General features: G+C 41.2%; 1 long non-coding RNA gene across 1 annotated transcript; it reads left to right on the top strand.

Annotated features, from left to right (window-relative positions):
- Positions 1 to 6414: 6414 nt before the first annotated feature.
- Positions 6415 to 25684, top strand: LOC132262669 (uncharacterized). Its single transcript, XR_009468465.1, has 3 exons — positions 6415 to 7006; positions 21339 to 21406; positions 25589 to 25684. It is a non-coding gene; the product is annotated as an uncharacterized LOC132262669 (long non-coding RNA).
- The last annotated feature ends 15 nt before the right edge of the window (positions 25685 to 25699 follow it).

Genomic DNA, 25699 nt, shown 5'->3' with positions numbered 1-25699 from the left:
CTCGCCAATACTCAAGCCCCGAAGAAGGGTTACACTGATTTTCTGTGCATAATTAACTTTAGCACTTCTGTGAACCTCAACTTTTATCGCACACTTTGCCAATTGTGCGTCTCTGGGGAACAGCAAAAGTGTCATAAAATGATTTTTCATTCGCCCAACATCTTGATTGTGCTCTCTAAAGCGCGTCTATAGCGAAGAAGATACGCCAATTGTTTCGCAAAAGCCAAGAGAAACTTTTCACATAAATTTCCCTCTAAGAAAATCCAAATTCACCTCTCACATGTTCCACTTTTTACTGCCACTGTGTGTGTGTGTGTCTTGAAAAATTCCAACTCGAAATACCCAAATTCGTTCAGTTACACGATGACGAATGAAAGCTCATATTGAAGTTGGTAGTTTATGAAGCTATTTCCCTTTGATTGACAAGCATTGCAAGTCAACTGATTAGTTCGGACTGAATTCTATGTAATTATTCGGAATGACAAAGTTGAATAAGTTATGAAAGCAAAATATTATACATATGAGGAAATATCGGAAATATTTCAGAATATTATTTTCAATATTTGCATTTCGACGGGTGAATCGAAAACTATGAAAAGTCGATTTCCCATAGTTTTCGGCTTATGTATTTTTGAAAAGCTCTTTATCTCTTATATAAAATTTATCTACAAAGGACGAATGTAAAAATTGCAGTCATTCGGCTTAAAATGGCCGGAATATAATATTTGATATATTTTTAATTTTCTTCACTTGAAAACTGTGGAGCTCATTAGAAATTGACTGGAAAGAATTATTTCAGTCAAAAATACTAATAAAATCAACTGGAACAGTCACAAAATAATTATTACTGAGCAATATTAGCACTCTAATTGACTCTAATGATCGATTGGAAGATATTTTTTTGAGGTAAATTTGGCAAATTTCGCATAGATATTATTGCGAAATTTTTGTAGTTTTCTATTTACCGGTCGATTTGAAGTCACATTTGAATTTCCGGTCAATTGAACTAGACAAAATTATCCGTAAGCGTTTCACTCTATAATAATCTGCATTGCAGAGCATTTTTTAGGATTCTTCCATGGAAATCAAAGGTATTTGTGAAAAAAATTCAGCGTCACAATCGAGAATATTGAGATGAGAAAGATATTCGTGATAAAAATGCAATATGCATTATTCTACCTCTTCCCCGAATATCTATTTATAAAATATACTGCAAAGTGGAAAAGGATTCAGAGCGAAGCTCGGCATATTCAGCTTCCGTGTCGATCCATGAAGGGATGTGGCCAGGATAAGCGAGAGCAGAATTTGCGAACAACCGCGCAAAAACTCCTCCAACTCAGAACGGAAGCGAGAATCAATGCTAAATAATTAATTCCGACCAAATACAGAAACAACTTGAAGAATAATTTATGGCTCTTCACTGAGCAACTGAGGAAGGGACGAGAGAGTGTTTGAAGAGCCACCAAGTTTATTCATTTCAACTATCTTTGCAAACTGAAAGGGTGTAACGAAGAAAGTCCTTGTGGCTTAAGAGATTCAGTATAGGTAAAAGAAATAATTGGCTATTTTGAGCGAAAAGTGTGTCTAGTTTTCCTTTTCTTAGTAATTGGTGAAAATTCCTCGAGAAACTAATTGGGCCGCATTTTCCATCATCCTTGTCAATTGTATATGTAAAGCTTGATGTCAATTGACAATATTTCACGCGACAGTTGCCATGAGAGTGTTTGTAATAGAAAGCAATAATTTATTAATTGACAAATGGAATACTGCAATAAATATATTCAGTACACAGTAACACCATTTGGGGGGAAATTAATTCAATAAAAAGGACACAGAGCAGAGAGTATTTTGGGATTAAGCTGGGAGAAAGGCAGATAATTGTGAATAAAAATGTCACAGAGCTGTGAAATGAGACGAAATTGTGTCTTTTTTCTGCACATTTTGACCAGTCTAAATTCCTTCTAATTGACAAATTTGATAAAGCGAACTATTTTAAGTATCGATAATTTGTCTGCTCAATCACACAGAGTAATAAATGAAATTTAATTCAAAGAAATCGATACAATTCAGCGTTTTTTTTTGGCATGAAACACTCCAGACGAGGACAGTGTCAGACTGCACTTTACTCTTCCATTTGGCCAGAGCTCCGTGATGCTGTTTCCATTGGGGGACACTTCTAATTGGGTTGGGTGACAGACAAGTTGAAAGGTCACTGCAAAATTCATGGATTGCTCGTGCGCAAACCGCGCGCGATCGGCTTTGGGGCGAGAGGAGATGGAAAGGTGAAATGAATTAGCAAATATGTATATCCTGCGAGTGGAAATTCATTTGCAGCCAAGGAGAGAGTCCTCCAGTGTCACCTGGAATTAAATTCGCCGGATATTTCTGCAGTTGTGACTCCGTGACGGGGCTAAAAATAGGGATTTGTAGTGTATGTGTGGCTTTTCCTGTGGATTCATTCACCTCACCGTCCATTGATGGGTGGTGTGTGTGTTCATTGAAGAGCCTTCCCCAGGACACAACAGGGAGCGCAATGCATTTCCGATCCCACCACTTGGACAGACGGAAAGCTCATGAAAATATCATCAGTGTATCGATTTCGTGAGCCGCGCGAGAAGCCTCATAAGTATGAATTTAATAGTCGCAATTCGGTGGAATGGCATGAATTATATGTATGTGGGGCTCCTCTTGAAAAGCCATGAAAAGTCGGGAGAGAGGAAAATCGTCTGACACGAGCAGTAATGTGGCAGGAGAGAAACAAGAGGCGTCGAAATGTCTGCACTATCTTTTGCATTGGCTCAAGCACTCTCTCCCTCTCGCTCTCTCTCACTCTCTCTGCTGAAAAATTCATGTTTTACACACTTTAACTTCGCTGGCTTTCACCACACAAAACCCCCGCTCAAAATGCCATGTGCGGTGAGTGAAATCAAAAGAAAATTGCTGAGACGACTAGGAATGCGGTGTTTGGAATCATTGGCTGAGAGATGTACGTTTCCGATTTTCACTGAAACCCACTATCAGAATCAATTGAGGAATTTTTCCCCTGATTCAGTGCATTCAACGAGAATTATGTTATTCAATATACTATCTATCCAGGATTTATGGATATTACCGGGGACACGCTGATTTGTGTACAAATCTCATGCGATTCATCAGATCGGGATGATTGTGTTTGGCACCACACTCAGGAAAAATAGGAGGAGAGACAGAGAGTGAGAGAGAGAGTTTAGTGAAGTGTACTTGACAGTTATCATCCAGTGTAAACCGCTGAAATGTAATTCCAACGGAGTAATTACTTGTTAGCTTAAATCGGATTAAGCGTATTCATGCCACTGTAATTGATAATACAATATTTATAAACAATATCACTTTGAGGCTCTTGACAAGGGAAATTCTACATAAGTCCCGCCCACTCTAGTGCTCCGCCCATTTCTCTTAAATCCCCTTAAAGACCTACAGCCTTTAAAACATCATATTTCTCCCAGTGCACGCTTTTGCAGCACTTTAATCCTCTTGCATTCTTTTTTGGGTGAATTTCTTCTATTCACAAAAATATCCTCGAGTAAATACCTCATTGTACAGCTTTGGGAGTCAGCTATGGAGGAGAGTATAGGGAAAAAAATAGGATATAATACATATAGAGGAAAATATCTCTGTGAAATGGTGTGATTCTTTTTGAGTCTAGACGCTTGCACTGATTTACGGATATAGCGAGGAGAAGTATCGCATGTAGTAACAATAAATAAGAATAAATAAGAGGAGCATGGAACTTTTGGCAATCATTACAAGATTTTCAGACTGACTGGCGACGCTTTTATCGAACGATGGCTTCATAGTCAAAGATGGAACGCCATTATGAAAATGATATCTTCTCCATTCTTCTCCATCCTCTGGACCACAATTTCGGAGCTCCGCTCGCTCTTCATGACTTACAATTGTGCCACATACTACCCAGTAAACTTACATCCGCATACAATATATTATTACATAAAGCTCCGGCTGAGGATGGATTGGGAAGCGAAGAGGAGATGCTCAGACGGGAAGATGATGGGGCGAAAGAGCCAAGGGAATGCGACTCCATCAGCGAGATTCCGACATTTCAGTAAAAAAAAAGAGACGAGAAGTCTCGGTGGTATTTTACATAATTTCATCATCAATTTTATTGTAATAATGTATAAAAGACCCATCAATGACTATCTCACATGACATCCAGCAAATCTTATTCTTCACTCTCTAAGAATTTATAGCAATAATAATGAAGTATCTGCGGCATCGGTGAATGTCTGCCGTCTTATTCGGCTTGGGAGGTGAACAGAAGCCGCGATGGAAATTGCCACAGAAAAGGCCAGACGCCCAAAGTGAGGTAACAAATAGTCTCCTCTTCATCTTTCACAAAATCATCGTATTTCTCTTGCATCACTTAACACGCTTCAGAGATTCAAATCGCCCTGATGCTCCGGGCCCCAAATATTGGGCCGCGTTATTGCCTGTGTGTGTATCGCGAGCGGGAGAAATTTCCTCCCACAGAGACACTAATTGAAATATTTATTGCTCCAGTATAGAAAGCTAATTAAAACATCAAAGCTCTCTCTCTCTCTATGGACAGAAAAAGAGGAGGAAAAAGTTGCGAGTTGAAAAATATTTGCTTTAGCGATGAAAATACTTCTGCACTTTGGGAAATAGCTCACATTTTTTTTACGATTGGCGCACAATTCGCGAAGGGAATTGGCGAAAGGGTGGACAAATATCGACGCCAGACTGAAGATTAAATGATTATGGATGAGAAGTAATTGGCGCGACGCGAAGGGAAAACATCGCGGTATAATTTTCTGAGGGTATTTGTCATAATACATGATCAATCAGTTCACGAAATCACTTTTGGTGTGCCTCCCGAGACTCACCGTCTCGCAGCATCGATTACCATAAAATTCAAATCATCAGCATAAAAAGGCAATATAGTGTAGTTTCTCTGGCTACAGTTTTTCGGCCACGCTCTTCGAGTGTTGTGCTAGAAGAAAGGGCGAATCATAAATCAAGGCACGAATGCATATTTTGTGCCCTGTCGGACATTATAATGCGTGATACGCTTATTACGTATATAAATTGAGGTCCGCCAGAAGTAATAAGCGTAATTCTGGGCCAGGATTTTGAGCGTCTGCGACACACAAGTCCGCAATGTGATGGATCCGACCGCCAGATTAGATCGATATATTTCGCACATCTTGGACGACATGCGAGTGCAAGACTTTGGGAGATGATGGAGTGACGGAGAATTAGTCAATTTATCATTTTTTCAAATGCCGCAACAGCACTTGATCATGCCAGACACTTTGCTCTTGTCTCATTCATTAGCCACTAATTGTGTATCTAATTTTTACTTCCCGCGCGCCAAAAATAATTCCCTCTAATCCCGCGCTCACGCGGCAAAAACGGTCCACTTGTGAGGAGTTAATTAAGTGAAAGGCCAGGGAATACACACCTTCTTTTTTCTCTCCAGACTTTCCCGCTTTGCGCGCACTGTGAAGATGTGTCATCGAGACACTAATGAATTGACTGATGGTGTTAATTAAAAGCTCCTTTTTGTTCCTCAAAAGTCGACTTGATTGCGTCGCGCTGAGCGTTTGGGAGATTTTTATCGATGAATGGCAACATAGAATTATCTTGGGCGGACTTTACTCACCTCAATTTTGCTGCCTTTGTTGTCATCTTTGCGCCAGCATCAAATTGATTGGTTAAGACGCGCGATGCGAGTGTGTTTAAATCTCACGCAATTTGATTAATGCGCACATGGGAAACGTCTGCCGGACTTGTAAAGCAACACCTTGGAATTTTATTCAAAATTTGTGGTTTCACTCAATAATGATAAACTTTTATGAGACTCAACTCGTCTCGAGATGAATTAGTTAGGATAGAAAAACGATTTTTAATGGTCTGCTTAAGTGTCAGTTATATAAAGAATTGGGACGAAAGACATCCGCAAAAATTAGTCAAAAAATGCCTCAGTGAAGAAAGTCTGGATCTTAAGAGGTTGTAAGACAAGCCATTGTAACTTTCAACGAGATTTGCGTAATTTTGGGATGAATCTCTACAATAAAGGAGGATTTGGGCTTTTTCACAAAATATTTCACATTCCTGCGGCCTGTCGTGAATGTGACAGCAAGAAATTCTCGTGGCGGTCGCGTGGATTTTCCGGAGAAAGAGAGAAAGTCTCTTCCACTCGTGGACTTGCTCAGAAATTGTGAGCAACCCCCACTCGTTTTGCCACCCCTTCGCCGAGTCTCTCTCTTGTGCATGTGCTTTTGCTCTCCATGTGGCACTTTTGGCTGGCGAGAGGCGCAAGAGAGCTCGAGTGGCAACACTGTGATTTCTGGTCTCTCCGCTGTCTCGCGAGCTCTTCGCCTTCATTCTCCGCTAGGACGTCCGACGGTTTGGTGGCAATTCCTCCGCAATCTTCACCGCAGGTTCACGTGTGTGCTTTCCTTTGGGGTGGCTCTGTTCAGCTCTTCTGTGTGCCGGAGTGCCGAGGCCCGAAGTGGGGACACAATTGAGCGACAGTTTTTCGATGTGATCGCGCCCCCGGAAAGGGGTTGAGGGATGACTTCTGTGGTGGTGCATTGACGTGTGCCAGGTGGACTGTGAGTCTCGTTCTCATGCTCCCTAATTGGATTTCCAATAACAGTCTGATTACCAGCAATTGGCACATTGTAACACTGGCAATTCTTCCGTGTATGTGTGTTTAATCCATAAAGTGAATTTATTTCATCTAATCCTGCACTGCAGCTATTGATCTTCGCGGCATTCTTACACTGACCAGAGCGACAGAAGAAAGAGGATTGTAAAGTGTTTGTAAAGCCGAGTGATTATCGTCAGATTAATTGCAAACCAAATATATTGTGAAAGTTTCTCCGTCATAATGAGGCAGAAGTTTTAGGGCTGCAGGAGAAATCAGCGAGACAAACTTCAATTTCTGGATTAATTAGCATTCTCATGGAAATTTTTACTTAATGTGAGTATTGCGATTATCATCCATTAGCACCCAACATTCGGGGATAAAACAACCAAGAGCTAATTACAAGTCGGATCTCAATGCAAAGTCAAACGAGTTCTCTCCGACGTGTGATGTCTCGCATGAATAACGTTTCTTGTTTCTCGTGTTTTCTTCGATGGTGTGGAAGTGAAATTAATGGCTTAAGATGCTGTCCAACACGTGCAGTACCGAAAATCTCTACTGTTTTTCGCCACGACAGTCGCAGAAAAAGCGAAGACATGAATGGTCGTTTGGTGAAACTTATATCCTATTTCGTGAATAATTGCTGCGACTCTGGCCGTCAGTGAGCATTCTTCAGAGTCACAATTTAGCTGGCACATAATTGTCTTAAGGCCATCTTTCAAGAATTAGAAAAAACTATGAAGATAAGTTGATGGAGAATTTATTGCTCTTCGGGAAGCCCAACAATCGGTATTTCACCGAAAAACGCTCTCAACCAGTTATGGTGATATCTTTCGCCCCCGTGTTTTTTTTTCACGCTTATCTAGATGGAAAAACACCTTGGAGATTTACCGATGACTTCGGAATATATAGGAAAGTTTCCACTTTGCCTATTGTTCATTAATTTCCGTGGCGTCTTTTGACCCTCTTTCAACTCTCGGTGCGAGTGGCGGAATATTCAAATTTAATTAAATCCCGCTGAGTGAATTTAGTGCAAAGTTTAAACTGTTTAAATTGCTCGTATTTATCTATGTTAACACCTTCCTTGAGCCAACCACTCCGCAGCTATGTGGAATTAATCACACCCCCGACCAGAGCTCATTTCGGGAGGGCGGTTATCTCCCTCTGATCGGGATGAGCAAGTGAAAATTCGGACAGAAGTGAGCAAACAAGTCGAATATATGCAGACGAAGAGCCATTTTGGCCATGTCTGCGTCCTCGAGGCTGCTTTGGAGGGAGACCAATGGAACAGGTGAATCGCATTTCGCTGCCTTGACAAGTGTGTATATATTCATAAAATGCAAATGATTAAAATTGAGCTGAAAATCACGCGACGATATTTCACATTGAACCACACAGACAGAGACAAACACACCTGTTTAACCAGATTCCACGCATTTCGCCAGATTATGGCTGAAGATGAGCACAATTTGGCTACGCGAAGCCACGCATTAAAGGTAGAAAAAAGTGTAATCACATGCGCGAAATATGCTAATGCCATCAGCATGTGGAGCAGTGATCATGTAAAAGTGATTGCAGTGACACATTTGATAACAAACAAGCAATTTGACTATTTCATCGATAGGCCACAAATTTTATGGCTCTTCTTGCCATTTTGGGCACGAGTGTGAGAGAGTAAAAAAATCCTCGCTTTTCCTCCCAGTGGCAAAATTATATTCCGACAGTTAAGCGTTACGTGAAAGAGTCGCTTTTGTGTGATTTCGTGGCGATGGTTTTGATCCCCGTGAGCGAGTTGTTGACATTGCGCCACCACAATTCACCGCCCTTTTGTAGTCACTCCACTTTCTGTCTTTCGCACTTTTTTTTCGCCTCCCCCCGAAATCTGTCCGACGAAATCACACAGTTGATTTTCTGCAGAAAAAGCACAAAGCATAACACTTTCATTCATGGGGAAAAAGCACTATTTGTAGGAACTGTCCCATTAATTCGATGGGAAGGAGATTCAATCAAGGGGCGAATAGCAACGAAAGATTCTTCCAGGATATTTCCACGGATTAAAGTCAGATCGAAGAGGAGCTTGAAGATAAGGAAAAATGTCTGTTGTCGCGCAGAGATTCCGAGAATAGATAACAAAAATTGGGATCTGTGCGAGAAAAGGTTGATCTGAGATTCACTGCAACTTGTCAATCTCTCCTAATAATCTGCCATGGATTGAAGAGTGATTGAAATTTTCTGTTGCAACTACAATTCAATGTGTCACTTCTTATTACTTGCCAAATTCGACTGGCATTGGACTTGAGATTCTCTGGCTAAGAAAGGGTCAAATCCATTGTGCAGATGGTGGGAAAAAGAGCTGAGTGGAATTTTGCAGGTGTGAGAAAAGTCCTTTCGCCTCAGAATATCCCCTTGATATATCGGCCAAAGTGTCCCTTTTGCCCGTTGTTCACGTTTTATTGCGACTCACCTAACTCAATGCTTCAGATCCACCCACAAATTGCACTATTTGCCAAGCCTGGAGCAACACAGGTTTCATTCCAATAAAATTGATCTTCAATGTATTTTATGCCACGGACACCCAGAGAGCCCCCCGAGAGCCCCCCGAGAATTGGTCAATGAATCTCTAAATGCCATTCTGACCGTCCTCAATCCATTCTCATGGCCCCATTTCTGCGCCCACCCCACGGACGGGTCACTTTTTGTCCAGCACCGGCAGCCACCCTGATTTATATCCCGACGGTGGAATGTGTGACTATTTTGGCGATGAGCAGAAGAAAGGGTGTAATGAATCCCAGTCGCTCCGATTGCCCTTTTTTTAATTGAAAAATTCCCTCCTCGGCCGCAGAGTTTCACTATCAAATGTGAATTATAGATCTGCGCCGCATGAATTCTTCATTGTGGGTTTGTCTCGGCAGAGGCGTTGTGCATTTGATTTGATACTCTTCGTCCGCACATTTAAAATTCATTGCGAGGGAAATCGGATCAGTGCTTGGGGGCCGAGAGAGAAGTCACTTCCAATCGAGAAGGTGGCAGAATTCAATTGTGTGAGCATCAGTGTGAGGGTGGAAAGGCGGGGGAAATGGTGATATGAGGGATTGACAGTAATCAGAGGGTGTGATTTGATGGAAGTTGATATTTGCGATCTCAAACTGTATCAACTTGAATTGGTAATTAGGGTTGGGTTAAGAGGATTCCATCCATTGTTGACTGAAGGTTGAGCTCGCCTAAGCCCAGCAATTTGAAACTTTCGATCGATTGATTTTTGGACTAATTTGCCGAAATCCCCGCACACACAGATATTCACCCCGCATTGGGTCAATAGATTAATAACGAGAGTCTGGAAATGTTGTGTGCTTTTTTGAAGGGTCTCTGGGCGTGTCTCTCAGGCACGTTCTGGCGTCAGGACAACCTGACATTCTCATACGAGGGCAATCAGTAAATCTTCTGACGAGTCTTCAATCGTGCCAGGGTTCAGGTTGGCCTCTCGTGACCCTCGGTGAAATCCTGCCGGAGCACAATTGATGGATGATGGCGTGACCCTGTTGGTGCGCTGAAAGATTCCCCAAACACACCTTTTCACTCCTCCGCCGCAGTGATTCTGCATCGGCGAAGCTGCCTCATCGGTTTTTCAGAAATTGAAATGAAAATCCACCTTCTCATGATAATTTATCACAATTATATGTGGATTAATGTAATTACGTCTGGGCGGTGGATTCGCCGTTGATGCTCTCGAGCGGGCATTTATTAATTTTTCACCTCTTAAGCATATCATGTCAAAGGCAGTAATTTCTCAATCATCTGTCAGATGCTATAAATGCACCAGTCTCACGATGGCTGATCAATGAAGAGGACTAAATGCACAGAATGGACTTTCTGATGCGCCATCCAAGAGAGGCGAATCATCGCAGATGAGAGAAGACATTGAAATCAAGCAGAATTTACTGGTTTCTTATCTAAATTAGAGCAACAATTTTAGATTTTTGCGATTTTTGCTAATATTCTGCTGAATTAATTGCTTTTTATGGCAATTGCGTATGTAAATTTGAAGCAAATGAATCAGGAAATTTACTTTTGAAGCTTTTTTCTCTTCTTTTCGGTTAAGAAATCTCTTGAATCTTTCAAAATTCTTGCTCTCGGATTCGTTGGATTATTGATGATATTTTTGCATCTCTTTTATCTCAAGAAAACGTGGCTCCACGAATTTATAATGACTATCCCAATCCCCGTGCCATATTAGTTATGTAATTATAGCCCTCGGACCGTCTTCTCTTCGCATGAAATCTTGGGCCTTTCCGCTCTTCTCCTCATCGTCGTTACAGAATTCATTTGGGTGTGTATCTTGAGAGATTCCACGTGAGATTGTTAAACGTGAAATTCATTCATTTTAAATAGCTGGCCGAGAGGCGAGATTTTCATTGCTCTCTCGAGTCTCTTCCTCACTCTATTATTCACATCTTAATTTACCCAAAATGATATACAATCGAATTAATACATATTATGCACTGGTCGATGTGCACAAGAACGCCTTCGCGATGTGAGAGAAGCAGATTGAATGTTCTGCCATGATTGACCTTCCGCCAAGAGTCGCTATTGTGTTTTTATGAAGAGCCAGTAAAGATTTTTAACACAATTGCCATCGTGTTTTACACTGATTTACGCCCAGTCGTAAGACGACTTTTCGGCAGTTAAGGAAATGACCGGCTGAATGGTTTGTGGGATTTATTGTGGCGTGCAGCATTGATTTTACCATGTGAGGTCAAAGGGTTAATTTGGCCATACAACACTAAATTATATTATATTAAATTTAATGGGGTTCCTCAGCATACAAATTCCTTGGAATAACACATTTGTGTGTGTTTGTGTGTGTATTTTGGGGAATATTCACTATATTAAATGAATTTCCAAATCAAATTTATCGCTAATTAAGTTTTGACATTTTCTGGTGAATTACATTAAATGCTATAAATACGGCTTGAATTAATTAACACTATCCGCATGTAAAATCACATCGACAGCCAACAGAAGAGTCATGCTGCTGTTGGGATAATATTGAATGAGAGATGCTATTTATATATTCTTTCTCCTATCCAAAGAGCTGATATTCATATAGACATATTTCTCTGACTATTCGCAGCATCAAAAATGCCAATCGATTTGGCATTCATGACAGGAGAAATTTCAATTTTCAAAATACTACAAATTCCATTGGAATTGCGATCGAGCGATAGCGTTTCATCCAAATGTTTATGTTCCCTCTCGCATATCCAAATATTTAATCATTCAGTCGTGAAAATGCACAACTCACCCTGGCATTGTCCCAAATAAGAGAGTGGCGAGGTGAAGAAGGATGGGAAAAAATAGGAGAAGTTTCGGGAGGTATTTGAAATTCAATAAGTAGCATCTTTTGCAGTTGGTAAAACGGTAAATTAAATAGACTGACTTTATGTTTTTCGAGAATCTCTACCTGTTCTTTTTGCTGCCATTCGCGATAGCGAGTGAAATGAAGCAATGAATGGAGGGAAAGAAGAAAAAGGAAGTTTGGCAGAATTGTGCGATAAAAATGCAATCAAGAAAATTTTACGACGGGCCTTCAGAGAAGGCGTTTTTTCAGGTATAGAGAAAACGAGATGTATTTTCTCAGGTTCAGTGTTCACGCGGAAATGTTCCTTTTTTTCAGGGGTTGGTGTTGTGTGAGGGCGAGAAAAACATCCCTCTAGGAAGTTATGATGATCAACATTCATGTATTGCATGTTTTATTCATTAAACGGTGGAAAATTCACAATTGCTCATTTTCCTAAATTAAATATTGCTACAGAGAGAGCGCCATTTTTTTGCCGCCGCGGGAAAATGTGAAAAAATGAGAGATATGAAATGTTACAGGAAAAAATACTCAGTGCGCGCGGGAAAAGATGTGTGATTTTCCATCCCACAATGCAGAGAGTATAAAAATACAGCACTTTTTTTTTGTCTGTTGTATCTTAAAACACAATTTAATCGGGGCGTTTAAATTGGTAACAGAGAAATTGGATTTTCATTAAAACGCGTGTAGATTTCCATTTTTGCCACTGTTGTACAAATTCGGCCACTGTGAATTGCGATATTGTCCATAAAAGATAGAGGCTGCCAAACTCACCCCTCCGTGGCCACCCTCTCGATCGCCCCGCAGCAAATTGACCCCAGAATTCACTTAGCATTGTGCTAAAAGCCTCGCCCATTGAATTAAGTAATAGAGCCTAATAGCATCGCAATATCGCATACAAAATCACAATAAATAATGCTAAATTCAGTTCGGCCGGAATTACGATAAAAATTTATTTGCAAAATCCAGGGAATTTTGCACACCTTTTTCGCTCTGCTCCATCGAATAGTGTAGCATATTTTGTGCGGGGAATTATCATAAATACACACACACATAGAGATATTTTAGTGGATTTGCATCGAGCACATCGCCAGAAGCTGTGTCCTCTGGCCTCCAATCAGTGCGCTTCGGATGTCTTTTGGAGCTCTTCATTGTGTGACTTTGTTAGGACAGAAGGCGGGCACACAATTAATTATTCGTCAACTCAATTAAATGTTCCAAAATGTGAGTGCTCTTTTCGGCGATGATAAATAAATTTATGTTGACTTCATCTCTCTCTCTCATCTGATTATCTTAGCGCGTCGCCCCAGAATTACAGTCACTTATTGATGAGGCAGCAATTTCTGGCTTCCAAGTCACTCCCATTGTTTGGCGAATTGGTAAATCACGACGTGGAAGAGAGACAATCTCATGGAGAGCTTCTCACACTTTAATCAAAATCATATTTTTCTATACGTTCAAGCTCAATCCACACAGCGATTCATCGCGCCTTTCATATTCAAATTCCGCCAGCTTCTGCTTCTCTCGATGGCCACACAGTGTGTCCTCAACTGTGGTGATTTCTGGTGGGGAAAGACACACACATTTTGGCTGTGATAAATTGTGGTGTTTGCAATGCTTGGCAGATTGTAAATGGTTTAAATATGATGATAATGTCTAAATAACTCTGCTGTAAACTCCATTCTCACTGTCATCTGAATTCTCCGGTGACGAGAAACACCGAGAAACACCTCGGAAACTCTAATGGCCAGAGGAAAATGCTGTCCCAGAGTGACCTTGCCATTTATTACGGGAACAGATCAAGTGGAGTGTAATTTGATTTAATTGTTTTAACAAATAACCTTTCCGAATGTGAATATTTCGTGAGTTTAACATCTCATTCGCATGTCTAATTTCTGCTAATTTCCCCGCCTTAGAGCAAAAAGTCACACACTTCCTTTGCTGCTTCCGTAATAATTGATGCAGTTCAGCGGGTTTTTCTTGTGGAAAATCCTCAGGTGAACGTTTTCGCTGTCACACAGTGCATGAATTAGCAGGGAAAGCAGCATGTTGCAGCGCTGTGTAGCTGTCCAATTAGATTGTGAGAGTCGGATGGTAGAGATTAGTCGTCCAATGTATTGATTTTGGGTGGAGTAAAAGTCCCTCGTGGTTTTTCGCCCGAAAATTTGCAGTGTAACGAAAACTCCCCTGTGGAAATATCGTCCGAGAGGAAGGCATTTGCATACATTGGCAGAAGAGCACGACAAGAGGAGCCGCTTGTGATGATGAAACCTCGAGGCGAATGCAATTGACCTCGTGAGCTCACTCTCTGGCCAAAAGGATCGCCAGCCAATATGCAAAAAGCATGCATGTTTTTCCATTTGACAAGCACTCTTGACAATGCAAGTGGAATCAGTCAGAAAGCACAAAACATTTCCCACAGACTATTGGATGTGCGGAGACGTGCACTTTTGGGGTGGCCTTTGTGAAGCTTAATGAACTTTTCACTTGAGGGGCGGTTTGTGGAAGCCAAATTCGCATGAGCGCCAAACTTTCTGACGGCAATTTAGGGTGTAATTCTCAAACTATTTTTAACCTCACTCTCTCTCTGCATATCACACTAAATTTAATCAATCTATTCTCGGTATACCTCCAGAGCGTCAATTTGTTTTCACCCACGAGACATGGCTCTCAGAGGCTTTTGGCTCTTTTGGCTGACACGTGTAGAAAAAGAGGGGTGGGTGGCATTTGCATTTGCGTCTAAGGCTTACAATATGTGGATGGAATGAAGCCACAAACAATCTGGGGAGAAAATTAAGTAGAAATTCTTGTAACTTCGCTCCAATTTCACCGGAAATTCCTCTCGTGGCGTGGATAAATGTCCAAAGATTGGCATTTTGAAGAGGGTCTCCTCTTCCAGCCTATTGAAAAACCCATAGAAAATACACCAAAATGTGAGTGCGACAGAGTTTCAACCCCGCACTGTTGATTTAATCATATGAAATCACAAACTTCACATGGTCTCTAATTGCTTTCATGCTTATCGTGGGGGATTAAATATGAAATATCTTTTGCTGTTTAGAAACACAGAAGGACTTTAATTAAATAGCACTGTGTTTGCAAAATGTTCTCTCATTTAAATATTTGTGCAATTCCACTGCAACTTCTGGCCTCACTCGAATCCACACGCCTTGTGAGCATTCTCACAGTTGTACACTTCAAATGAAGCCACGAAAATTCACTCGCACATGCCTTTGCTGAACTATTTTATTAATTTTCCGCGCGGCAAATAAATACTACACTTGCTCTGCCGTGGGTGAAAACTTTTGCTGACCGCGAAAGGAGGATTCAACACTGGATGGCGAGTGGAAATATGTGAAAAATTCAGATTTCATACGGCTTTTTTTTTGTCGGAGGGATTTTTCACGCTTTGTAACATCGATTTGAGTTGCTGGAAAAGCCATTCAAATGGCTGAACGTTCTCACCCTCCCGCGGTGAGTCTCCAGCAGCGTTTGCCAGTGATGGGAAAGGTATGTATTTTGGGAAAATGGGACAACGATAGTTTTGGTATCAGTTTGAAAATCGGGTCAGCACAAATCCAGATAAAATCTCTTCCCGGGGGAAATTCATATTTTTGATGAGTTTGGCACGTTTTAGCATGCACGCGATGGAGAAACTCTTGTTTGTCGTGTTTTGGGGAATATTTCAAACTTCTGTGGAGGAAAAACACTCAAACTCTTGACTGTATTTCCCTAAGAAATCAATTAACCGTCGATCAAGTCCTTTCGCACTCTGTGTCCGGATTTCTGAGAAGCATCACCTTCGACAGGTGGAAATTTTCCATAGTGTGTCTTGTGTATTTTTGTGATTTCGCCCTCCTCCAGACTTTTCCATGGCGAAGAGAGCGCGCAAGGTGAAATTTATGTGGCGAACATTTGGACAGGAAAATTGTTTGGGCAACCCCGGTGCTCTTTGGCGGGCCCAGCGAAATGTGTGCTCTAGCACACGGCTGGGATATAATTTAATTATTTTACGGTTATTGTTCGGCACAAAATTCGCCTCAACGCAGTTTTGCAGGAGATTTTTTTTTCTCTATGTGCTCTTCTCAAGGAGGAATTTTCAATATGCTTCAAGGAGTATTAAATTGCGATTTGCAGGGCGAAATCTGGCATTTCTACACCCAGAACAAAAAACACCTCGAGTTTTGAAGTGATGAAAGTGTGTCATGCTCTAGTGTTAACATGATTTCTTGTTCCTCATTCTGTGCTTTCTTTTCTCGTGTGGTAGAACACCACCTTGGGAGATTAAACTACTGATTTATTCATACAATTTCGATGCAATTTATCATCTATGCCAAGTGCTTCATTGCTCTAAAAGAGCTTTCTCTCTCTCGCTCTCTCTCTCTCTGGTGGCAGGAAAATGTGTTAAAGCTTGCAGCACTCAATGGTGAAAATCTGATGGGGCTGAAGGGAAAATTCAGCGACTTATGGCAAAGATGGTTTGAACACTTTCCCCCAAGAATTTAATATAAAGTCAATTTTCTTTATGACAGCTCATTTCAGCTGCACATTATAAGGACAACAACCACTTGGTGTGCTATTTCGAACGTATTTTCATTTGATCATCATCCATTTTTATGGTTTATTCATATAGAAACAGTGTGAAAAGTGTTATTAGATTTGCGGCGTTATTCATTGTGTGACACAAGGGGATACTTTGGATCGGGAATGATGAGGTTCGCCTCCGAGGATTCTCGCCAATAAAATCCGTATATATTGTTAAACTGCTGTCGCATGTTTCGCTGGCTCTCTCTCTGGGAAACTGCACAGCAATTCGTGTGGTTGGTGAAAAGTGGCCAGAGAAGCGGCAACAAATGTAAATTGTGAGGGTGGAAAGAAAATGAAATAATCTCTCATTTGGTGGATGTCTTTTTTGTCTTGAAGCAGCGGCCATAATCTTCAACGACAACTTGCTAATTTCAAGATATTATCTTCACCATCGCATTCGGTCTTTTTTGATGCTCTGGCGCGATGCTTTTCCTCTCGACAGAGTGAGAGCTTTTTGGTGCGCGCGCGGAAAAAAATGCTGAGCACAGAAAAGGAAATTGCTACAATTGTAAGAAGAGATAAAATATGCGAAACATTTCTCACCCACTCAACATGATCATTATCATTAGCTCAATAAAAAGTCAGTGAGAGACGCTGACGATGGTTGGGGAAGGTGCGTTAGCAAAGAAACCACTTTGGGGATTTGCCAAGACATGAAATATACCACAAAATATGCGAAGGAGAACCCCTTTTTTCTCCTCCGTCCATCAATCCGCCCGGGAAAAACGGCCGCGCGGAACATTGGCCGACATCCGACGTCTTGAGAAAAAATCACTGCGTCACTCTTTGCCGCTAAAGTCACTCAATGAAGTGCGCGCAGAAATTGGAGAGCTTTTCCCAGCTTTGAAGTCGTGCGTTCTCCGAGTTAGTGACTTTTGCCCAGGATGCACAAATGCACTTGACACGTGAGATGAGGAGTGTACATTCCCATGATTTTCTCCACTCATGCTCTTTGCCGGTGGAAAGTCAGTTTGTGTTGCAAATGCAGTGGAAACTGTGAACAATTAAGCTTTCCGTCACATGTATTGACAACTCTATTAGTTGCTCTGCACACTGTTTCTCGCTCCAAGACATTCTCCCTCTCTCGCATTTTCCGAATAAGAGAAATTGAGAACGGGGGGTGTGGAATTTTCTCGAAACAGGACACATTCTGGGCGAGAGGGGGAGGAAGAGAAAGGAGACGGAAATTCGGAATTAGTAGCACAATAGATTGACGCTTCATGTTAAATTTATCCATTGACGAGATCTTGCGCTCTTTCTGTGACTTGGCAAAAATTTTAAAATGGCAACAATGAAACTTCTGCCAAGGGGGCAAACTTCCACTCCTTCCTCCCTTCTTTCTTTTCAGGGGGGTTGGGTGAGCTTTTGTCTCAATTCACGAAGTGAAAGGAGAGTCAATACATGATCCGCGCTTTTTATCAGCACAGCACGAGCATTGTTCGCGATGGAATTGGTGGCGAAGGCATTTAATTTTGCAATTTCTATTCACAATGGCAGACGACTGCCTTTGCTGGGGTTGAAGTTGAAATTTGCGTGGCGAAAATATCACCTAAAAGGTGACAGTTTGACCGCATGTTAATTCCTTGGCAAATTGAGAAGCCAACGTGGAAAACGTGAATATCATGCGAATGGCTGCGGAAAATGTACATCGCAGCCCTGAGGGCTTATTTGTTCACTCCATCTTCGTCCTTAGCATCCAAATGCCACCCCCTTCGCATGGCCTGCGGGGGATGAGTGCCATAGACAATTGCCAGTGCCACGTAGAGACAATTTTCCATACCTCGAATATTGATTTGGGTCTCACCAATTACACTTTGTGTGTGTGTGTGTGTGTGAGGGAGATTTTGAGTCGCAGGGTCTGCTTGTGACAAATATTTGCTGGTGGAACACACTCCACTTAATATTTGAAATTGATCCCTTCGAGGGAAATGTATCTGTCTGACTTTTTTCCCCCATAAATCTTTGTGTCAGCCGAAAAGGTGGAACTGAAGAAAAAGGGAAAACGAGCGAAAATCTTCGCTACGCTTATTTACTCACGTTTCACGTGGGAATTTCAGTGATATTGTCATCGAATTTGAGTGTAATGTGGACTTAAGATGAAGGCATAAAAACTCGCGAGACATTTCTATTTTTTCATGAATTATTTCTAATAATAGACTTATGAAATTTACAATCACAAGTTACATTAAAGAATTTCCCTTTTTTCCTCCTACATTGGCTTGCTTAAGAATCACACTTAGAGCGAGCTAACTTTCTTCACTTCTTTGTGTCCTTTTCACGGGCTTGGAATTTGTGTTCAGCCATGCGAAGTGTATATTTTATTGTAACCTCAATGGAGACTCTTTTGCGGCCTCTTCGCACCTCTTATTCCACTTTCAGGCGTCTGAAAGGACGGAAAGGCTGACAATGGATGGACTTTTTCTGCAAGTTGAACAATCTATTAACTCCATCAATTCATCTGTAATGTCCCAAATGTCCGGTTTTTTTCCCACAATACTCACGAATGCCAAAATGATTTCAACCCTAAATTTATTAATATCTCCCAAAAAGCACCCAAAATGATTTCGTGTGTCACCAATGAATAATAATTTTCCCGTGGATATTTTTAGCAGACAATATTTCCACGATTACTCATTCAGGACGTGAATAGAGTAGTTTTTTCTCACTACTTCAGCTTATTTTGCATATTCCAGTGTGGCGTTTGTGTGCTATTTTTCGTCAAATCCTTCCATTTCGATGTCAATTCAAACATCAATATTCTCATGTGGTATGCAATTACCCAACAATATAGCGTTCAGTGGTGTTTATTGACTTTTCAAGAGCTCTGATACTCATTAACGTGAGAGTCAAACACGCAAATTGATATGAATTTTCAATGGATAGCCACAAATTTGGATTTACTATTGCACTATGTCAGTAAATGTGCAAAAACACACATCCATTCAATAGTGTTATAATAAATTCACTGGCAAAAGCCAACACAGGGATTTGCCATCACAATGACATCGCGAATTAGTTGAAAATCTACGATAATCGATGATCGCTCCTGAAGGAATTGCAACCATTTGGAATGGAGAGCATGAGAGTGAATGGCTTCGTGCTGTAATATTTTCCGAATAGAGTCTTTTTGGATCACGTGAATGAGGGGCAAATGGGATATTCATGTGATATGCTGTATGTATTCCTTCTCAGCATGAATCTACCAGTCATTTATCAAGTGGTTTCGGTGCAGATTGATAATGGATTGATGGATTAATGCACCCACAAGCAATTCCCATTACATTCGCCACTGAGAAATGTGACGTGAGGGGGGAAATTTTCAATTTTCAAACAACCCTCGTGATTTGACTTCTGCGGTGGCAGAGAGCGGAAGTGGAGAAAGACTTACTCTAGGCTAGAGCCCAGTGATTTTCAGGTGCTGGCAAATCTCCCCTTGAAAGCCCCAAATTAAGTGTTGTTAAGCCCTTGAGTGTCGGAATGAAAGAAACACTTGTCTTGTGCGGCACTCGAGGGGAAATCACGAGTGAGTTTTCTCCCCTCGGGCAAATGGAGTGTCTATAGACGATGAAATTTCTCATGATGCACTCAACAATGGGGCGGTTTGGCGGAGCACTTGGAGTAACAACGCGGCATTGCGTTGAAATTAAATGCCACCCCATCAGCCCAGCTGAGGAGTATATTTTCACACTCTCGTCCTTGTGCGTCCCTTAATTTAGTGCTAAAAACTTTTACTCTATTTCTTAATTAAATGGAAAAAGCTCCTCGCTTCGAAACGATGTCAGAACTTTTATGAACATCTGTCGGGATTTTCCATTTCATTTCACTCACAGTCGCCGCGCGTCAGGAAAATTCCGATGGCGCGGCTTTGAGTGAAGATATTTCCCCACACACACACATTGTTCATCTTTTTTGCCGCACATTCGTGGGTGGGCGCAATAAATTATCCAATGGTGGCGTGGTTCTCTTGAAACAAGTCTTAAAGTATTAAGAAAAGGAAATTCTCCTCGTCCTTTCTCCAACTAATAACACCCAATTTTGCACTGTTTTTCCACCCTCACGTTCAATGGGTCGATTTGTGCGAGCATTTTCACTCGCAGGCCGGAACTTTCGATACAAATGGTAAATTATTAAGTGCAACGGGCAATGGAAACTCACTAATTCTGTGGTTGATTTCTTGCGAATTAATTACTGTGTAATTCCACCCATCAGAGTGGCCCAACGTGCGGAAAAGACGAGGGTTTCGCCTGCACTCAATGTGGGATTGTTTAATTGAAATCTCCATTTCACATATCACGTAATATGGGAGGAATTGGTCAGGATATGTTGAATAACGGGCGGTTTTTTCCCTCATCCATCGCCCGGTAATGGTTGCATGCGATACAACCCCTTCCGATGGTTGTTCACATTTACTGAGAAGCAAAATAGACATTCCCAGAGATACATTTCATGCTGGAACTCACTTTGCTCGCCAATGGAAGGAAATGAGGCGGTCTAGGGAAATTAGACTGAAGCATTCTAGTCTCTCGCACGCTTCATCATCCAAATGAAACACCTCACTTTATTATTCCCACTCAAAGGGTGGCAAACTTGGGTGAGGGTTTCGTATGAGAACTTTTAATTAAGTATCTGCCGCAAAGAGCCCTTGTTAATGTTGTCGCAAAATCAATTAATTGCCACCCAAGGTCCATCTTCTCATATATTTCTCCCTCTCCACTTTCTTTGCAGGACTTGAGAAAGATGGTCGTCAGCTGCCCGAGATGAAGATGGCAAATAAGATTATACTTCTGCTGCTGGTGAGTGAATACAAAGAATTACCACAACGTAAAGTAAAAAGGACAAAAAGGAGTGCGTAAAAACAAAAAGCGAATGAGCAAAAAACATCCTCATTCTTTTTTCGCGCACTTTCACCATTTAAAGACTTCTTGTTCGCAGCCTAACGAGATATTTTGAGAGGGAGACTTTGCAGACGCCACGCCCACTCGTACGCTCCGCCCCTTGAGGTGTTATTCGCTCGCTTTCCTGCTCTTTTAGGCTCTGTAAATGAATTTTCTTCCCTAGGGATAAGAGCATTGCGAGAGCTTCTGAATTATTGCGTCATAGCTGCAAAATATCATGATGTTGTGCGTCACTATTCCACATTACATTTCACTGTAGCATAAATAAAATATTCTGAAGAGTCAGAAATTTCTCTTGAGCCAGAGGTAATTATCTCAATACTTGCGAGAGAGCCCATAAATCCAGCTTAAAGCTTCTCAAGTGTCGGGTGAAAAGTTCACTAATTGAAGTTTGTGAGTGGAAAGTTGTTTGTCAGTATATTCATCAAAAATAATTTGCAAGATTCTCTCCTCTTGTCCATCCTCCGAGATATCAATCTCGGTCGGACTCCCTATCGACCAGCATCAGCTCCTCCCGCTTTCGCACGAGAACGCACGTCTGGCAGAAAATGGGGAGGGAAAGGAAAAAAAAAAGCAAAGCCACTGACCAAGAGTGACGAGAATCCACTCGAAGACGAAGAAGTTTCCCATCAATTTGCAATCGCCACTCGAGGCAGTTGCTTCGGTGGTGTTTTTGTTGCGAAGACGCCAAAGTGGCCTCTTATTAATTGATTTTAATGCCGTGATACGCGCGCGACCTTCGAATCTCCCCTCAAGAGAGTGGATGTTATCTTAAATCATGTGGAATAAAAGGTGGGACAGTAATTACACCACGCGATTGTTGCTCATTTCACCATCAATCATGAATGCGTGTAATTTACCAGAAAGTGGGAATTGGTTAGGTTTGTTCCGTTCGCGCGTAATTAATTTACATTCGTTAATGTGAATTGGTTGCGGTGTCACTAGCGTCAAACGCACGCTGCTTTCCGTATTTGTCACACACAACACAACACAAGCCACCCAGCGAAAGCTCCACTCCACTGTGAAAAGCTCTCATCAGCCTCGCTCCCCCTCAAGATTGACATGTTATACAATAAAGTGGACAAGGGGGCAAATGCCAAAATATAATTTATCATGCAATTCTCGTTAATATTATTGTTGACTGCCGACCAAACACACACAAACACATGACTTCGAATCAGCGGTCGAAAGTGTAATTATACACCGCGTTAGAATTTTGAGCTGCGCCTCAATAAAACGCTTATTATATTTCCACCAATTTAAATTTCCACCGAGCCATAGTTGGTGGATAAGAATTAAATTTCTCTCCTCTCGCGTTAGTTTAGATGTTCTGCACTAAAGAGAAAGTGCTCGTTAAAAGCTGTAGAGAAACAGAGAGTGAGGAAAAATATGAGAATACGGCGAAAATGCATATAAATTGCATGAATAAATGATAGCAGTTGAGGAGCTTTTTTGCCTTTCCTCGAATTCAATTCTGGGGGTGAAAAATTCTATATACGCAAATTGGAAGCAAATTGCATGAATTATTCAATAATTTCCCATTGATATTTGCTTAATATTTTCTGCTCTCTTTTTTTCCGCGATGTGGGAAAATCCGTGGGAAAAAATCACTTCAACTGGACATAAATTTGTAGATTTGGGGGTGGAGAATTCCCATCCCAGCGACATTGTGCGGTGCTCAACCACCCCTTTTCTTGTCTGCCCAATGACAGCAGAATCCACTTGACCGGATAAATAGAGGAGACCCAAAGGAGTAACATGGGAGATTGAGGAGAAAAGTTCAGCATTAAATTGACGATACTTTTGACTCTCTTTTGTTGGCGAGAAACTTCCCAACATCTATCAATGTATATAACCATTGTTATCTTCTTGAATCATTCACTCAATCGAGTGGATCTCCTTCGGTGCCAACAATACGGAAAATGTTGTAAAACGCAAGAATTGGGCGGAGTTAGAGAGAGAGGCTTAAAGTGTGAGGCGACCGCACAGAGTTGACATGAGAAGTGTGTAAATTTTCAATGTAGAAACATCGAAAAACATGAATATTTCACACGGTTTTTTTCTCTTCCACTTCAAACAAGCCTCCAAAGGCCACAGATATTTTAAGCGAAACTCCAACATTCTTGAACGTACTTTTGTTGGGATTGTTGAACAACTTCCCCCCAATCTTATTCTTATGTTGTGTGTGTGTGTTTTCCTTGGGAAAATCTTCTTATAATGCCCGCCTGTTCTATCCATTTGGCAAAGTCGGTGGTGTGGGAAGAAATTAAAAGAAAGAAGAAATTCAAAGGATTCCTTCTTCGCGCAATTAATTTAATCTAATCTTATTGTGGACGAGAATTTTGTGTAAATTGTATGAGACGAAAATATTCCAATTAACATTACATTTATCCGTGGAGTGAAGGATCGTGGAAAAGGCCACAATAGAGGGAAAAAAATGTTAAAGGGTGAAATGAAATTGAATGGCACACGAAGAAATGGGTTAAATTTGGCTTTCAAAGACACTTGAAGAGCTTGAAATTCATTAACCAAAGCTCGTTTAGGCGAGCAAATGCGTGTTTAGCTTTAACATAACGAAAATTGCAATGTTTCTCAATGATATGAGGGCAATTTATGTGTTTTTTCGGTCAGAAATTCAGTGGAATTTCTGCTTAAACAACCCACAATTGACTCACCATGAATATGCATCGGTGTTTACCAGTCTTCATGCTGGTTAGCGTAAAAAAGTTTCAATTCCTCCCACACTTTGTCGGATAAAAAGAAGCCTGAGTTCTTCTCTCGTTTGACTTGATTTTCTGTGAATTCCATTAATTAACTCCTTCGCCGTTTAAGGTGAAATTAAATGCAGAAATTGAGTTGAACAATTTCTCGTCGTGCGCTTCACTTAACTATTGACCAAAAGGGTTCCTTTTGGCCTCAAAGGAAACCCTCTCGTCGCTCTCTGGGGTGAATTATGTGTGTATTCAATATATTCAAGCGGAAAGCTCTTGAGGCAGTTGTGCTGTGGACCAAGTGAAAGAGCAGCAGAAAGATGCCCTGTGCACCAATAATTTCATCAACGTTACATAATGGATTCTTGTGTGTGAAGACAGGGCCACTAAATTCACTCCAACACGCTCCTTCTCCATATCATTCCCCATTTCCAGACAAGTGCACATAGCGATCCACTCCACTTGTGGTGTGCGGAGTTCCTGCCCTGAAGATATTGAGAGGGAAAATTGACGAAAATTCCAAGGGGGAGATAAAATGAATACAATTTGTGTTGAACTCAGCGAATGTACGAGGAATGTGTTCAAGTATTTTCAGCAGTTCTCTGCTCTGAATTTCTATTCATTTTTATTATTCACGTCTTTTCTTAACATGTTTTTCTAGGTTAAGTGGCTAATTTAATTTTTTGAGTAAGAAAGATTTTAATCGAGATTCTTTGAGAACATTCAGTGATATTCAAATATTACGGCAGAATGAAATGGTTAAAAGTACATTAGAGAAAGAAAATCATACAATTCACACTAAAAACCTCAGTATTTGAGTTGTCAGTTAGTTTTGAGTGAATCTTTAGGGTCAAATAGAGTCAAATTATCCGCCCCTTGGAAAATTCATGCGATAGAATCAATAGCACCGGCTCGAGACGCCTCACACCAGATGCTCATGGGTAAATGAAGAAACATAGTCAATCATATACCTTTGGAAATTTTCGGGGGTGACTCCGGCAATTTCTCAGCAAATACAATCCCTTCGCATCCTCGTCAGTGTCTTCGGCCCAAGATGACGTGCGTGTGCGGGGAGGAGAGGTGATATTGAGGTCAAAACTATCACATTTCACAAACGGTGAGCTTGGGAGAGACAAAGGCGCTCTAGTGGGGAATATTGTGCTGTTGGGGAGAATCGAGAGCAGGGAAGCCTCCTTATGTGAAATATGACTCTAAGACGCAACTGTCTATCAATTTTCCCTCCTCGAGAGTTGGAGCGATTGTGTTTTGTGGGTGTCGAACCCAATTTATATTCCTCGTGCACGGATCCTCTGCCAACAATGCGTGTGTATAATTCATGAATTTTATTCCTTTCTCCCCAAACCAACAGAGTCTCCTACTGAAGCACACAATCCAGCATCCATCCAACGCCAGCGAGAGTGCCGATGTCTGGCCCACGGAGACGGATTCTGAGACGGAATTGGGGGTGAGATTTTTATTG

The sequence above is a fragment of the Phlebotomus argentipes genome, unplaced genomic scaffold, assembly GCF_947086385.1.
Source record: "Phlebotomus argentipes unplaced genomic scaffold, Phlebotomus argentipes genome assembly contig_15, whole genome shotgun sequence".
NCBI lineage: Eukaryota > Metazoa > Arthropoda > Insecta > Diptera > Psychodidae > Phlebotomus > Phlebotomus argentipes.
The sequence above is the reverse complement of the archived record's forward strand: the minus strand, read 5'-3'. Positions and strand labels throughout refer to the sequence as shown.